Raw genomic sequence first — 17,279 nt, 5'->3', positions numbered from 1 at the left:
TACACGGGCAGCAGTGGTGTGGTCAGTGGAGGCATATTGTAAGGAGTTACCGCAGACAGGCATCGAAGGCCTAAAATAATAACACATGGCTGTAGGCAATTTTAAATTGGTTCCAGGGGTACACGGGCAGCAGTGGTGTGGTCAGTGGAGGCCTAGTGGAAGGAGTGACCGCAGACAGGCATCGAAGGCCTAAAAAAAAAAAATTGGGCTGGCTGTAGGCAATTTTAAATTGGTTCCAGGGGTACACGGGCAGCAGTGGTGTGGTCAGTGGAGGCATATTGTAAGGAGTGACCGCAGACAGGCATCGAAGGCCTAAAATAATAACACATGGCTGTAGGCAATTTTAAATTGGTTCCAGGGGTACACGGGCAGCAGTGGTGTGGTCAGTGGAGGCCTAGTGGATGGAGTGACCGCAGACAGGCATCGAAGGCCTAACATAAAAAAATAGGGCTGTAGGCAATTTTAAATTGGTTCCGTGGGTACACGGGCAGCAGTGGTGTGGTCAGTGGAGGCCTAGTGGAAGGAGTGACCGCAAACAGGCATCGAAGGCCTACAATAAAAAAATTGGGCTGGCTGTAGGCAATTTTAAATTGGTTCCAGGGGTACACGGGCAGCAGTGGTGTGGTCAGTGGAGGCATATTGTAAGGAGTTACCGCAGACAGGCATCGAAGGCCTAAAATAATAACACATGGCTGTAGGCAATTTTAAATTGGTTCCAGGGTTACACGGGCAGCAGTGGTGTGGTCAGTGGAGGCATAGTGGAAGGAGTGACCGCAGACAGGCTTCGAAGGCCTAACATAACAAAAATGTCAATACAATGGTATTGTCAGTGGCAGGCATTGAAGGATGTCAGCGCATAGACTAAACATTGGTGGAGCTGTGAGATAATTTTGCAAGTGGTAGAGCACTGTTTGAGCTGGGGGGGGGGAACTGTCTTGTGGCCGGCGGTACAGGCCCAGGGCCCCTCATATTACAACGGTGTGTCTGACGTTGGGTGCGCACCACCACCGCCAGAGACACTTTATTGTACTAGGAGGGACCCAGTGGCAGTGCCGTCGACCAAAAGCGGGCACACCCACCTCTTCAGACAAACAGCAATCTCACGGGTGCTGGCGCCAAGTGTCGATACCACGGCCCTGTGTGGGGAGTTTGGCCATTTAGTGAGGTGTAAACATGTCGTATGCTGGACAATCAGGTGCAGAAAATTACGAGATTGGAAAAGTCATTCAGAATAGTCCACAGGCAAGACCTTTTCATAGGAAAGCTAGGTGTCAGCCGGGAAGGTGGGGCAAAAGATTTTGAAATCCAGTTGTGGTTCATTTTAATGAAGGTTAGATCATCTACATTTTGGGTAGCCAGACGAGTCCTTTTTTCTGTTAGTATTGAACCTAAAGCACTGAATACTCTTTCTGATAGGACACTAGCTGCCGGGCAAGCAAGCTCCTGCAATGCATATTCTGCCAATTCTGGCCAGGTGTCTAATTTGGAAGCCCAGTAATCAAATGGGAATGACGGTTGAGGGATAACGTCGATAAGGGATGAAAAATAGTTTGTAACCATACTGGACAAATGTTGTCTCCTGTCACTTTGAATTGATGCTGCAGTACCTGTCCTGTCTGCGGTCATAGCAAAATCACTCCACAACCTGGTCAGAAAACCCCTCTGGCCAACGCCACTTCTGATTTCTGCCCCTCTAACACCTCTGGTCTGCTGGCCCCTGCAGCTCGTGTGAGAACGATCACGGGCGCTGTGTGCAGGGAATGCCAGAAGCAAACGGTCAATAAGAGTTGATTGTTTGGTTGCTAATATTAGTTCCAAGTTCTCATGTGGCATTATATTTTGCAATTTGCCTTTATAGCGAGGATCAAGGAGACAGGCCAACCAGTAATCGTCATCGTTCATCATTTTAGTTATGCGTGTGTCCCTTTTGAGGATACGTAAGGCATAATCCGCCATGTGGGCCAAAGTTCCAGTTCTCAAATCTGCGGTTGTGCTTGGTTGAGGGGCAGTTTCAGGCAAATCCACGTCACTTGTGTCCCTCCAAAAACCAGAACCCGGCCTTGCCGCGCCACCAATTTCCAGTGGCCCCGGAAAAGCTTCCTCATTAAAAATATAATCATCCCCATCATCCTCCTCGTCCTCCTCCTCCTCTTCGCCCGCTACCTCGTCCTGTACACTGCCCTGGCCAGACAATGGCTGACTGTCATCAAGGCTTTCCTCTTCCTCAGCTGCAGACGCCTGATCCTTTATGTGCGTCAAACTTTGCATCAGCAGACGCAGTAGGGGGATGCTCATGCTTATTATGGCGTTGTCTGCACTAACCAGCCGTGTGCATTCCTCAAAACACTGAAGGACTTGACACATGTCTTGAATCTTCGACCACTGCACACCTGACAACTCCATGTCTGCCATCCTACTGCCTGCCCGTGTATGTGTATCCTCCCACAAAAACATAACAGCCCGCCTCTGTTCGCACAGTCTCTGAAGCATGTGCAGTGTTGAGTTTCACCTTGTTGCAACGTCTATGATTAGGCGATGCTGGGGAAGGTTCAAAGAACGCTGATAGGTCTGCATACGGCTAGAGTGTACGGGCGAACGGCGGATATGTGAGCAAAGTCCACACACTTTGAGGAGCAGGTCGGATAACCCCGGATAACTTTTCAGGAAGCACTGCACCACCAGGTTTAAGGTGTGAGCCAGGCAAGGAATGTGTTTCAGTTGGGAAAGGGAGATGGCAGCCATGAAATTCCTTCCGTTATCACTCACTACCTTGCCTGCCTCAAGATCTACAGTGCCCAGCCACGACTGCGTTTCTTTCTGCAAGAACTCGGACAGAACTTAAGCGGTGTGTCTGTTGTCGCCCAAACACTTCATAGCCAATACAGCCTGCTGACGTTTGCCAGTAGCTGCCCCATAATGGGAGACCTGGTGTGCAACAGTGGCAGCTGCGGATGGAGTGGTTGTGCGACTGCGGTCTGTGGACGAGCTCTCGCTTCTGCAGGAGGACGAAGAGGAGGAGGAGGGGGTGCGAACGGCTACAGCCAACTGTTTCCTAGACCATGGGCTAGGCAGAACTGTCCCAAACTTGCTGTCCCCTGTGGACCCTGCATCCACAACATTCACCCAGTGTGCCGTGATGGACACGTAACGTCCCTGGCCATGCCTACTGGTCCATGCATCTGTTGTCAGGTGCACCTTTGTGCTCACAGATTGCCTGAGTGCATGGACGATGCGCTTTTTAACATGCTGGTGGAGGGCTGGGATGGCTTTTCTGGAAAAAAAGTGTCGACTGGGTAGCTCGTAGCGTGGTACAGCGTAGTCCATCAGGGCTTTGAAAGCTTTGCTTTCAACTAACCGGTAGGGCATCATCTCTAACGAGATTAGTCTAGCTATGTGGGCGTTCAAACCCTGTGTACGCGGATGCGAGGCTAAGTACTTCCTTTTTCTAACCATAGTCTCATGTAGGGTGAGCTGGACTGGAGAGCTGGAGATCGTGGAACTAGCGGGGGTGCCGGTGGACATGGCAGACTGAGAGACGGTGGGAGATGGTATTGTTGCCGCCGGTGCCCTAGATGCAGTGTTTCCTACTACGAAACTGGTGATTCCCTGACCCTGACTGCTTTGGCCTGGCAAAGAAACCTGCACAGATACTGCAGGTGGTGCGGAAAATGGTGGCCCTACACTGCCGGAAGGGATGTTGCGTTGCTGACTAGCTTCATTGGCCGAGGGTGCTACAACCTTAAGGGACGTTTGGTAGTTAGTCCAGGCTTGCAAATGCATGGTGGTTAAATGTCTATGCATGCAACTTGTATTGAGACTTTTCAGATTCTGACCTCTGCTTAAGGTAGTTGAACATTTTTAACAGATGACTTTGCGCTGATCAATTGGATGTTGTTTAAAAAAATGCCAGACTGCACTCTTTCTAGCATCGGATACCTTTTCAGGCATTGCAGACTGAGCTTTAACCGGATGGCCACGCTGTCCTCCAACAGGTTTTGGCTTTGCCACGCGTTTTGGGCAAGATACGGGCCCGGCAGATGGAACCTGTTGCGATGTTGATGCCTGCTGCGGCCCCTCCTCCTCCGCTTCAGAACTGCTGCCGCCTGCACCCTGTTCCCCCAATGGCTGCCAATCGGGGTCAAGAACTGGGTCATCTACTACCTCTTCTTGTAGCTCGTGTGCAACTTCGTCTGTGTCACCGTGTCGGTCGGTGGTATAGCGTTCGTGATGGGGCAACATAGTCTCATCAGGGTTTGATTCTTGATCAGCACCCTGCGAGGGCAATGTTGTGGTCTGAGTCAAAGGACCAGCATAGTAGTCTGGCTGTGGCTGTGCATCAGTGCACTCCATGTCAGATTCAACTTGTAATGGGCATGGACTGTTAACTGCTTCACTTTCTAAGCCAGGGACGGTATGTGTAAAGAGCTCCATGGAGTAACCCGTTGTGTCGCCTGCTGCATTCTTCTCTGTTGTTGTTTTTGCTGAAGAGGACAAGGAAGCGACTTGTCCCTGACCGTGAACATCCACTAACGACGCGCTGCTTTGACATTTACCAGTTTCACGGAGGAGGCAAAAGAGCTAGAGGCTGAGTCAGCAAGATAAGCCAAAACTTGCTCTTGCTGCTCCGGCTTTAAAAGCGGTTTTCCTACTCCCAGAAAAGGGAGCGTTCGAGGCCTTGTGTAGCCAGACGACGAACCTGGCTCCACAGCTCCAGACTTAGGTGCAATATTTTTTTTCCCACGACCACCTGATGCTCCACCACTACCACTACCCTCATTACCAGCTGACAATGAACGCCCCCGGCCACGACCTCTTCCACCAGACTTCCTCATTGTTTTAAAAACGTAACCAAACTAACGGTATTTGTTGCTGTCACACAACTTACACGGTGAGCTATAACTTCAGTATGATTTAGCTACCCCTTTACAGGTGAGTGAGACCACAACGAAAATCAGGCACAATGTTACACACTCTGTTGTTGGTGGCAACAAATGAGAGAGATGCCACACACGCAGGACTGTCACTGAAGCACAAATGTAAATATTAATCTCCCACTGATTTGATTTTTTTTTTTTTCAGGGAGACTTTTGGAAAAAAAAATAATAGAATAAAATGATTTTTTCAGGAAGAATTTAGAAACCAAATAAAATAAAATGATTTCTTCAGGGAGAATTTAGAAAACAAATAAAACAAAAAATAGGCTTTCTATGGCCCACTATTTGTGAGAGAGAGATGGCACGCTTAGGACTGGCACACAAGCCCAAAGGCCAATATTAATCTCCCTTTTTTTTTACAGGGAGAATTTATAAAACCAAAAAAAAAAAAAATAAATAGCCTTTCTATGGCCCACTATTTGTGAGAGAGATGGCACGCTCAGGACTGGCACACAAGCCAAGAGGCCAATATTAATCTTCCTTTTTTTTTCAGGAAGAATTTAGAAACCAAATAAAATAAAATGATTTTTTCAGGGAGAATTTAGAAAACAAATAAAACAAAAAATAGGCTTTCTATGGCCCACTGAGTGAGAGATGACGCACACAGGAGTCAGGAGTGGCACACAAGCCCAGAGGCCAATATTTTTCTCCCACTGATTGATTTAGTGATTTTTTCAGGTAGATTTTGGAACCCAAATCAAGCAAAAAAATAAATAGGCTTTCTATGGCCCACAATTGGAGAGAGAGAGAGAGAGATGGCACACCCAGGAGTCACGACTGGCACACAAGCAGAAAGGGCAATATTAATCTCCCACTGATTTGATGTTTTTTTTTTTTTTCAGGGAGACATAAGAAAAAAAAAATAATAAAAAAAAATGATTTTTTCAGGAAGAATTTAGAAACCAAATAAAATAAAATGATTTTTTCAGGGAGAATTTAGAAAACGAATAAAACAAAAAATATGCTTTCTATGGCCCACTGAGTGAGAGATGACGCACACAGGAGTCAGCAGTGGCACACAAGCCTAGAGGCCAATATTTATCTCCCACTGATTGATTTATTGATTTTTTCAGGTAGAATTTAGAACCAAAATCAACCAAAAAAATAAATAGGCTTTCTATGGCCCACTATTTGTGAGAGAGATGGCACGCTCAGGACTGGCACACAAGCCCAGAGGCCAATATTAATCTCCCACTTTTTTTTTTTTTTCCAGGGAAAATTTATAAACCCAATAAAAAAAAAAAAATAGGCTTTCTATGGCCCACTATCTGAGAGAGAGAGATGGCACGCTTAGGACTGGCACACAAGCCCAAAGGCCAATATTAATCTCCCTTTTTTTTTACAGGGAGAATTTATAAAACCAAAAAAAAAAAATAAATAGGCTTTCTATGGCCCACTATTTGTGAGAGAGATGGCAAGCTCAGGACTGGCACACAAGCCCAGAGGCCAATATTAATCTCCCACTTTTTTTTTTTTTCCAGGGAAAATTTATAAACCCAATAAAAAAAATAATAAATAGGCTTTCTATGGCCCACTATCTGAGAGAGAGAGATGGCACGCTTAGGACTGGCACACAAGCCCAAAGGCCAATATTAATCTCCCTTTTTTTTTTCAGGGAGAATTTATAAAACCAAAAAAAATAAATAAATAGGCTTTCTATGGCCCACTATTTGTGAGAGAGATGGCACGCTCAGGACTGGCACACAAGCCCAGAGGCCAATATTAATCTCCCACTTTTTTTTTTTTTCCAGGGAAAATTTATAAACCCAATAAAAAAAATAATAAATAGGCTTTCTATGGCCCACTATCTGAGAGAGAGAGATGGCACGCTTAGGACTGGCACACAAGCCCAAAGGCCAATATTAATCTCCCTTTTTTTTTTCAGGGAGAATTTATAAAACCAAAAAAAATAAATAAATAGGCTTTCTATGGCCCACTATTTGTGAGAGAGATGGCACGCTCAGGACTGGCACACAAGCCCAAAGGCCAATATTAATCTCCCACTGATTGATTTATTGATTTTTTCAGGTAGAATTTAGAACCCAAATAAAGCAAAAAAAAAAAAATAGGCTTTCTATGGCCCACTGAGTGAGTGATGAAAAACACACGAGTCAGGAGTGGCACACAAGCCCTGAGGCCAATATTTTTCTCCCACTGATTGATGTAGTCATTTTTTCAGGTAGATTTTAGAACCCAAATCAAGCAAAAAAATAAATAGGCTTTCTATGGCCCACTGAGTGAGAGATGGCACACACAGGGATGGCACTCTAGCAGAAATGTCAATCTTAATCTCCCACAAAAAAAAAAAAAAAACAGGGAGTGTCCTTCAATTACTACCTCCCTGCAGTAATCTCAGCCAGGTATGGCAGGCAGCAATAAGGAGTGGACTGATGCACAAATTAAATAAAAAGTGTGGACAAACAAACAAGACAGCTGTGCAGAAAGGAAGGAACAAGAGGATTTGTGCTTTGAAAAAAGCAGTTGGTTTGCACAGCGGCGTACACACAGCAATGCAGCTATCAGGGAGCCTTCTAGGGCAGCCCAATGAGCTACAGCGCTGAGAAAAAAAAAAAAAAATGTAGCTTCCACTGTCCCTGCACACCGAAGGTGGTGTTGGGCAGTGGAAATCGCTACAGCACAAGCGGTTTGGTGGTTAATGGACCCTGCCTAACGCTATCCCTGCTTCTGACGAAGCGGCAGCAACCTCTCCCTAAGCTCAGATCAGCAGCAGTAACATGGCGGTCGGCGGGAACTCCCCTTTATAGCCCCTGTGACGCCGCAGACAGCAAGCCAATCACTGCAATGCCCTTCTCTAAGATGGTGGGGACCAGGACCTATGTCATCACGCTGCCCACACTCTGCGTTTACCTTCATTGGCTGAGAAATGGCGCTTTTCACGTCATTGAAACGCGACTTTGGCGCGAAAGTCGCGTACCGCATGGCCGACCCCGCACAGGGGTCGGATCGGGTTTCATGAAACCCGACTTTGCCAAAAGTCGGCGACTTTTGAAAATGAACGACCCGTTTCGCTCAACCCTAGTTGCATGCTTCTAACAAGGCCCGCAGTCCTGCCTTTGGGTGGAGGCAGCGTTATTTCTGGCAGCAGGTATCCTCTGTAACTACTGCTATACCAGTGTGCGAACAGCCTTCTTTGTCTGCATACCTTGGTCAAACCACAAAGAGCGTCAGGTCTTCTTGTCTCATGACAGCGAGACAATCGCATTGAGCCATTTCAGAGTCGACTACCTCTTCCACTGATGTGTCAGAGATGTGATCTTCACCCTCTCCCCCCTTGGCAGAGGTAGGAGAGTAGCTGGGTTATAAACAGCACATCTGGAGACAGTGACGTTGAGCAGAATAGGGCATTGCAGACGTAGCAGGTGCTATGGCAGACAGGTGCTATGGGCCAGGATCTTCAACTGGTGACCCATAATGATGTCAGAAGACTTGTCCAGTACAGGTGGATTGCAAGGTGGTTCTCATGCAGGTTTGGACTCCACGGGCCACTGGGTTAAGAGTAGTACCCAGGAGGGCATTGTCTCCTTCCGTGTAGCTGTGTCAGGACTCCAGTTGCATGGCTTGCTTCTCCATGACAAAACAGGCAGAACAGTTTGTTATAGTCTGGCAGTCCTAGAGCAGGAGAGGATGTGAGTGCAGATTAGCATGCAAACCCATCAATGGCTTCCTTGGATGAACTGAAATGAGTGTCCTTGAGGCATGTGTAGAGGCATCAAGGCTCCAGGGATGGCAGGAAACTAGTCCAATGAAGGACTGTAGCTGTGTTGGCTTGGCTGCCAGAGGTATGCGTTGAACAGCTGCTTTCCTGTCTTCAGTGGGATGTGTCATCTTCCAGGACTCCAGGTATACATAGTAACAAAGTAACATAGTTAGTAAGGCCGAAAAAAGACATTTGTCCATCCAGTTCAGCCTATATTCCATCATAATAAATCCCCAGATCTACGTCCTTCTACAGAACCTAATAATTGTATGATACAATATTGTTCTGCTCCAGGAAGACATCCAGGCCTCTCTTGAACCCCTCGACTGAGTTCGCCATCACCACATCCTCAGGCAAGCAATTCCAGATTCTCACTGCCCTAACAGTAAAGAATCCTCTTCTATGTTGGTGGAAAAACCTTCTCTCCTCCAGACGCAAAGAATGCCCCCTTGTGCCCGTCACCTTCCTTGGTATAAACAGATCCTCAGCGAGATATTTGTATTGTCCCCTTATATACTTATACATGGTTATTAGATCGCCCCTCAGTCGTCTTTTTTCTAGACTAAATAATCCTAATTTCGCTAATCTATCTGGGTATTGTAGTTCTCCCAGTTACCCAGTGGTTTCCCGTTCAGTGTGTAATGGTGATATTGATTCCTTCTTCACATGTGTATAACCTTACATTTATCATTGTTAAACCTCATCTGCCACCTTTCAGCCCAAGTTTCCAACTTATCCAGATCCATCTGTAGCAGAATACTATCTTCTCTTGTATTAACTGCTTTACATAGTTTTGTATCATCTGCAAATATCGATATTTTACTGTGTAAACCTTCTACCAGATCATTAATGAATATGTTGAAGAGAACAGGTCCCAATACTGACCCCTGCGGTACCCCACTGGTCACAGCGACCCAGTTAGAGACTATACCATTTATAACCACCCTCTGCTTTCTATCACTAAGCCAGTTACTAACCCATTTACACACATTTTCCCCCAGACCAAGCATTCTCATTTTGTGTACCAACCTCTTGTGCGGCACGGTATCAAACGCTTTGGAAAAATCGAGATATACCACGTCCAATGACTCACCGTGGTCCAGCCTATAGCTTACCTCTTCATAAAAACTGGTTAGATTGGTTTGACAGGAGCGATTTCTCATAAACCCATGCTGATATGGAGTTAAACAGTTATTCTCATTGAGATAATCCAGAATAACATCCCTCAGAAACCCTTCAAATATTTTACCAACAATAGAGGTTAGACTTACTGGCCTATAATTTCCAGGTTCACTTTTAGAGCCCTTTTTGAATATTGGCACCACATTTGCTATGCGCCAATCCTGCAGAACAGACCCTGTCGCTATAGAGTCCCTAAAAATAAGAAATAACGGTTTATCTATTACATTACTTAGTTCTCTTAGTACTCGTGGGTGTATGCCATCCGGACCCGGAGATTTATCTATTTTAATCTTATTTAGCCGGTTTCGCACCTCTTCTTGGGTTAGATTGGTGACCCTTAATATAGGGTATTCATTGTTTCTTGGGATTTCACCTAGCATTTCATTTTCCACCGTGAATACCGTGGAGAAGAAGGTGTTTAATATGTTAGCTTTTTCCTCGTCATGTACAACCATTCTTTCCTCACTATTTTTTAAGGGGCCTACATTTTCAGTTTTTATTCTTTTACTATTGATATAGTTGAAGAACAGTTTGGGATTAGTTTTACTCTCCTTAGCAATGTGCTTCTCTGTTTCCTTTTTGGCAGCTTTAATTAGTTTTTTAGATAAAGTATTTTTCTCCCTATAGTTTTTTAGAGCTTCAATGGTGCCATCCTGCTTTAGTAGTGCAAATGCTTTCTTTTTACTGTTAATTGCCTGTCTTACTTCTTTGTTTAGCCACATTGGGTTTTTCCTATTTCTAGTCCTTTTATTCCCACAAGGTATAAACCGCTTACACTGCCTATTTAGGATGTTCTTAAACATTTCCCATTTATTATCTGTATTCTTATTTCTGAGGATATTGTCCCAGTCTACCAGATTAAGAGCATCTCTAAGCTGGTCAAACTTTGCCTTCCTAAAGTTCAGTGTTTTTGTGACTCCCTGACAAGTCCCCCTAGTGAAAGACAGGTGAAACTGCACAATATTGTGGTCGCTATTTCCTAGATGCCCGACCACCTGCAGATTTGTTATTCTGTCAGGTCTATTAGATAGTATTAGGTCTAAAAGTGCTGCTCCTCTGGTTGGATTCTGCACCAATTGTGAAAGATAATTTTTCTTGGTTATTAGCAGAAACCTGTTGCCTTTATGGGTTTCACAGGTTTCTGTTTCCCAGTTAATATCCGGGTAGTTAAAGTCCCCCATAACCAGGACCTCATTATGGGTTGCAGGTATATTTCCAGTTGTTGTATAATGGCGGCAGATTACGAAATGGAAGGTGGGCATTGCAGTTTCCATGGCAGCAGGGCTCCTGACTCCAGTTCCATCTTCATAGGCTGGACTTTGAGCCTGCCAATTTCTTCCAGGCCTCGTGTCCGCAGTGAGTCTGGGATCAATGCCATCAGTTCAATGTCCACATGATCTACAGGTGTGTCCTGTAAAGAGAAGAGACCGTACACTTCTGCAGACTGCTCCTGTGAAAGTGACAGTTTCGTCCTTATGAAACAGAATGCTGGCTTGGAGTTTTGGTAGTAGATCTGATCCTAGTAAAACTGACAGGGTAGGTGGATGAGATAACCAATTGAGACAGCATACTCTGCAGGTTGTAGGCCTTTGTGTAGGGGTCTGATCCTTGGAGTGTACCGTGTGTTACCATCCACTCCCATAAAAGGCACTACTGCATCCGTGAGAAAGTCTGGGTCTGGTAAGTCAATGTTCCTGATTACGCTTCTCTCGAGTATTTTTGTGGACTGTAAGGGTATACGTACTTTCATAAATTGCGGATTCAGTATGCCAATACCCTATTAGGCTGAAAGAGCACCATTAATCTGACTGATCATGTACTAACTCCTACACATTTATCGTTGTTGGCTAAAGGTTTAGGATTTTGTATCCCGCACGAATTCAATCTCATTGATTTTAAGATCGATCTTTTTAAATCAATTAGGAAAATTCACCTTTATAAAATGTTTAATAATAAAGTACCAATTACAAATGTCCCAGAAGGAGAAAAACCGGTTACTATCGGACCACTAGGTTTTATGGCAGGAACAGGGGCGCTGGCCGATGAAAGAGAGAAGACAAGATTGCTCCTAGGTATTAATGATAACCAGGCTCTGTTAGAGGAGGAAGTTGAAAAAGTTATGCCATTTACAGGTGGAGTTTCTTCCAGATTTATGCCAGTGGTCTCTCCGGGGAATGTGGTGGATTTATTTGAAGCACAGGTGATAAAAGATGTGGAAGCACTTATATATCCTAAGCCCCCTAATAATCTAACCAAGGAAGAGTATTTGGCTCTCCGGGAAATACGGTCTTGGGAAGACACGGTGGTTAGGGCTGCGGACAAAGGGGGTAAAATTGTGCTGCTTCCCAGATCATATTACATTGCTGAAGCCAGGAGGCAGTTGTCTGATAATCTGGTGTATAGATCTTTGTCGGGGAGCCCTTTGCATAAATATAAAGGTGATCTTAGGTCTTTCCTAAGAAGGTATGTACAGTCATGGCCAAAATTTTTGAGAATGACACCAAAATTATATTTTCACATGATCTGCTGCCCTCTGTTTTTTTATTAGTGTTTGTCTGATGTTTATTTGACATACAGAAATATAATTGCAATCATATTATGAGTACCAATAGGTTATATTGACAGTTAGAATGAGTTAATGCAGCAAGTCAATATTTGCAGTGTTGACCCTTTTACTTCAAGACCTCTGCAATTCTCCCTGGCATGCTCTCAATCAACTTCTGGACCAAATCCTGACTGATAGCAGTCCATTCTTGCATAATCAATGCTTGCATTTTGCCAGAATTTGTTGGTTTTTGTTTGTCTACCCGTCTCTTGATGATTGACCACAAGTTCTCAATGGGATTAAGATCTAGGGAGTTTCCAGGCCATGAACCCAAAATCTCTATGTTTTGTTCCATGAGCCATTTAGTTATCACCTTTGCTTTATGACAAGGTACTCCATCATGCTGGAAAAGGCATTGTTGGGCGCAAAAATGCTCTTGGATGGTTGGGAGAAGTTGCTCTTGGAGGACATTCTGGTACCATTCTTTATTCATGGCTGTGTTTTTAGGCAAGACTGTGAGTGAGCCGATTCCCTTGGCTGAGAAGCAACCCCACACATGAATGGTTTCAGGATGCTTTACAGTTGGCATGAGACAAGACTGGTGGTAGTGCTCACCTTTTCTTCTCCGAATAAGCTGTTTTCCAGATGTCCCAAACAATCGAAAAGGGGATTCATCAGAGAAAATGACTTTGCCCCAGTCCTCAGCAGTCCACTCCCTGTACCTTCTGCAGAATATCAGTCGGTCCCTGATGTTTTTTCTGGAGAGAAGTGGCTTCTTTGCTGCCCTCCTTGAAACCAGGCCTTGCTCAAAGAGTCTCTGCCTCACAGTGCGTGCAGAAGCACTCACACCAGCCTGCTGCCATTCCTGAGCAAGCTCGGCATTGCTGGTAGTCCGATCCCGCAGCTGAAACAGTTTTAAGATACGGTCCTGGCGCTTGCTGGTCTTTCTTGGGCGCCCTGGAGCCAATTGGACAACAATGGAAGCTCTCTCCTTGAAGTTCTTGATGATGCGATAGATTGTTGACTGAGGTGCAATCTTTGTAGCTGCGATACTCTTCCCTGTTAGGCCATTTTTGTGCAGTGCAATGATGGCTGCACGTGTTTCTTTAGAGATAACCATGGTTAACTGAAGAGAAACAATGATACCAAGCACCAGCCTCCTTTTAATGTGTCCAGTGATGTCATTCTTACTTAATCATGACTGGTTGATCGCCAGCCCTGTCCTCATCAACACCCACACCTGTGTTAATGGATCAATCACTAAAACGATGTTAGCTGCTCCTTTTAAGGCAGGACTGCAATGATGTTGAAATGTGTTTTGGGGGTTAAAGTTCATTTTCTGGGCAAATATTGACTTTGCAAGTACAGTAATTGCTGTTAAGCTGATCACTCTGACATTCAGGAGTATATCCAAATTGCCATTAGAAAAAATGAAGCAGTAGACTTTGGAAAAATTAATATTTGTCTCATTCTCAAAATTTTTGTCCATGACTGTAGAACTGGGTGTAATTACTCAGAGAAAAGCAGAGAAATTGCTACCGGAGTTCCCCACCAGACCCCACTGGTACCACATTCCAAAGGTGCACAAGTCTGTTGAGTGTCCTCCAGGTCGACCGATCGTATGTGGGGTAGGGTCACTCACTGAGCCCCTGTCCCAGTATATCGATTGGCTGTTGCGTCCGATGCTGAAGGATATTCCAGCATACTTAAAAGATACTAATTCTTTTCTCTCCAGCTTACAAAATTTTGATTGGCATGACGGGTATGCTTTGGCTTCCATAGATGTAGAAAGCCTTTATACACGCATCCCACAAAGAGCTGGAGTTGAGGCCATTGAGCAGATTTTGTGCGCCTCGGATAGGAGTCAGATTTTTGTCAATTTTGTTTGTGAGTCGTTGGATTTTATCCTGACTCACAATGCATTTATGTTTCTAGATGAGTGGTATGTACAAGAAGTGGGGACTGCGATGGGGACTCCGGTAGCATGTACATTTGCTAATTTATTTTTAGGGCTTTTTGAAGAAAAATATATATACACCAGTGACAATAATTTTTTGCGTCATATTAAGTTTTATCAGAGATATATTGATGACGTGATATTGATTTGGGATGGTACAGAAGGCAATTTTAAGAATTTCGTTACTTACTTAAATGAGAATAACAATATGAACATGGCTTTTACATGAAATTTTGGAGGAAGTCGACTGGAGTTCTTGGATGTGCTAGTAGAGATTGAGGGGGATAAAATCTGCACATCTTTATTCCGTAAATCAGTGGCAGGAAACACCATGATGCGGTATGATAGTTTCCATCCTATGCATACTAAGTTAGCTCTACCACGTAGCCAGTTTTTACGAGTAAGCCGAGTCAACAACACAGATAGAGGGTACATATGTCAGTCAGAGGAAATGGTACAAAGATTTAGAGAGAGAGGATACCCGGATAATTTGTTAGTGTCAGCGCAAGAAAAAGTAATGAGGGAAAGGAGAATGGAAAATAAGGTTGCATCGTCGGCACAACCTTTTAAGAAAGAAAAAAGGTTTAACCTTTGTTTTGCTTATAGCAATATGGACCGCCAGATTAGGCTAGCCATAAAAAGAAATTGGCATATTTTGGGTCAAGATAAAGAGTTGGCGGCTGTGGTAGCTAGAGGTCCCCTTATAGCAAACAAGAGAAGTGTAAGGTTAAGGGACAAATTGGTGAGAAACCGCCTGACTAAATCCAATCAGAATTGGCTAACCAAAACTGTACCACACGGTAACTTTAAGTGCGGTCATTGTTCATTCTGCAATCAACGAATAATAGACCGGGTGATTAGAATGGGGGGAATTACACATGTGGTTAGAGATCTTATTACCTGCAGGACAGATCATATAGTTTATGTGATTTTCTGTCCGTGTAAGTATTACTACATTAGGAAAACCATACGCCCTTTGTTCATACGGTTCCGAGAACATTGTAGATCGATTGTCACAGGTAAAGGGGTGCCGCGGCTGATCTCGCATGTAAGAGAGAAACACGGGGGTAAAGCAAATTGTCTTACCTTTGCAGGGCTTGAGAAAGTGTCTTTACCAGCTGGAGGGGGCGATCTGGATAATCTACTCCTCAGAGCTGAAGCTAGGTGGATCATGCGCTGTGATGCGATGGGGCCCCTGGGTTTCAACGATAGGGTGGATTTGTCTATATTCCTTTGAAGTAGTGGAACCGTTAATAGTTTCAGTAGAATCTTTAAGCGTCTTTCCTATTGACATGTGTTAAATTTGGATAATGAATCTTGTTTTTTGCATGTGTGCGCTAATTCATGTTCCTTCATTCTATTATTATTGTATATATCTTTATGTGGGATCTGTCAGATACGTCATATTATTTTAAGTTGTGCTTTTTAAAGAGTGTTTTTTAGTTTTGTGGGAGGGAGGTAGCGGCGGGGGGAGGTACCATGGCCGGTACTATATTTCCGCTGTCTTGCTCTCACATGCTCTGACCCGTAGAAGCGCAAGCACAGCGCGAAACGGCCGTCGTCACCGCTCCCCCCTGCTCACCTGAGCTTCGGCTCCGTCGTTGCCCGACCTTGGAATTTTTAAAGATGTTATGTGAATAAAGCGATTTTTTATCACCTAAGAAGACTGGTGAGTGCCCTCGTTTTTTCCTTTTCTGCGATTTGGACAATACCCTATCAGGGTCTGGAGCTCGGTAGTGGTGGGTATCACAGTTCCTTCTAATTGATTAACTTGCATTTCAAATCTGAGATCCTGAAACTTTTGATTACATCGATGGAAGAAACTATCCACAGGTTCTCCTTTCCCCTGCATGACATCCTGGAGAGTGGGGGTCTGGGCTGGCAGGCGGGTCTTAGCCCAGATGTAAAGCTTACGGAGGAAATATTCTCCGGATATACGTGACTCAAGCCATTCTACATGGAGGTTGTAAGGCTCAAGGGCTAGTCACATCCTTGGCCAAAGGGAATATCCTGCTGCAATTTGAGTGAGCCTTTCTAAATCTGCCCATGAGGCAGAGTGTGCCTTTTGTATTTGATGCATCCTTTTATAAAATGGCATGGGATGTTGCACTGGGTCTGGCAAGCTGCTCACTAGGGTGTCTGTCTCCTGGTATTTCCAGGGGTCCTTGTGTGGAGTAGATTGTGAGTGTAAGCTTTGAGGTTTAGAAGATGATGATGATGATGATGATGATGTACTCCCACCATATAGTGATGGATACTGTGGATTATCAGTCTGAGCTGTTGATTCCTGTCTTCCATCTTCTGCTTGATCATGTACCTTCATGTCATGTTCATCTTCTCCTTCTTTATTCTTTTTATAGACTGCATTAATTAACGGAGCTATAGTGGATGCTGGACAAGATGTAGCATAAGGTATTCCGTCTACATATATAGTTGGATTGAAAGTATGGCTATTTGGGTTGGTCATCTGACAGTCAGAACAAGTCTCACGATATTCTGCGTTTGACAGCTGGTACATGTCCAGTCATCGGGAATGTATATGGGCGGTATCATTGACTGTAATGCAGATGTTGCAACTGACACACTTTCTGTAGGCGCCTGTTTGGCATAAAATTCAGTATCTTTGTCATATTCCTCTCTCCATGCCTGTCTTCTGACTTTCTTTACCATCTTATAAAATTCTTCAGGGTTCTGTAAGATTTCATAATATCTAAGCCTAGGACCCTGCTCTCTACTCATTAACACATTCTTCCATACCTTCTTATCTAATCCTCCCCCCTTTGGGGTCGGAGGATTCTTCTTAACATGTGTTTTCGTTCCTTGCTCCCCTATGGGTCGTGTCTGTCTTATGTGTGTTGACTGACTACTCCCACCCATTCTATCATCTGAATTCTTAGTGCGTCTGAGGGACATGTGTGTCTATCTCTTGAGACAAGTTCCCAC

The sequence above is a fragment of the Ranitomeya imitator genome, chromosome 4 (genome assembly GCF_032444005.1).
Source record: "Ranitomeya imitator isolate aRanImi1 chromosome 4, aRanImi1.pri, whole genome shotgun sequence".
Lineage (NCBI taxonomy): Eukaryota > Metazoa > Chordata > Amphibia > Anura > Dendrobatidae > Ranitomeya > Ranitomeya imitator.
This window is presented reverse-complemented; position numbering follows the sequence as displayed.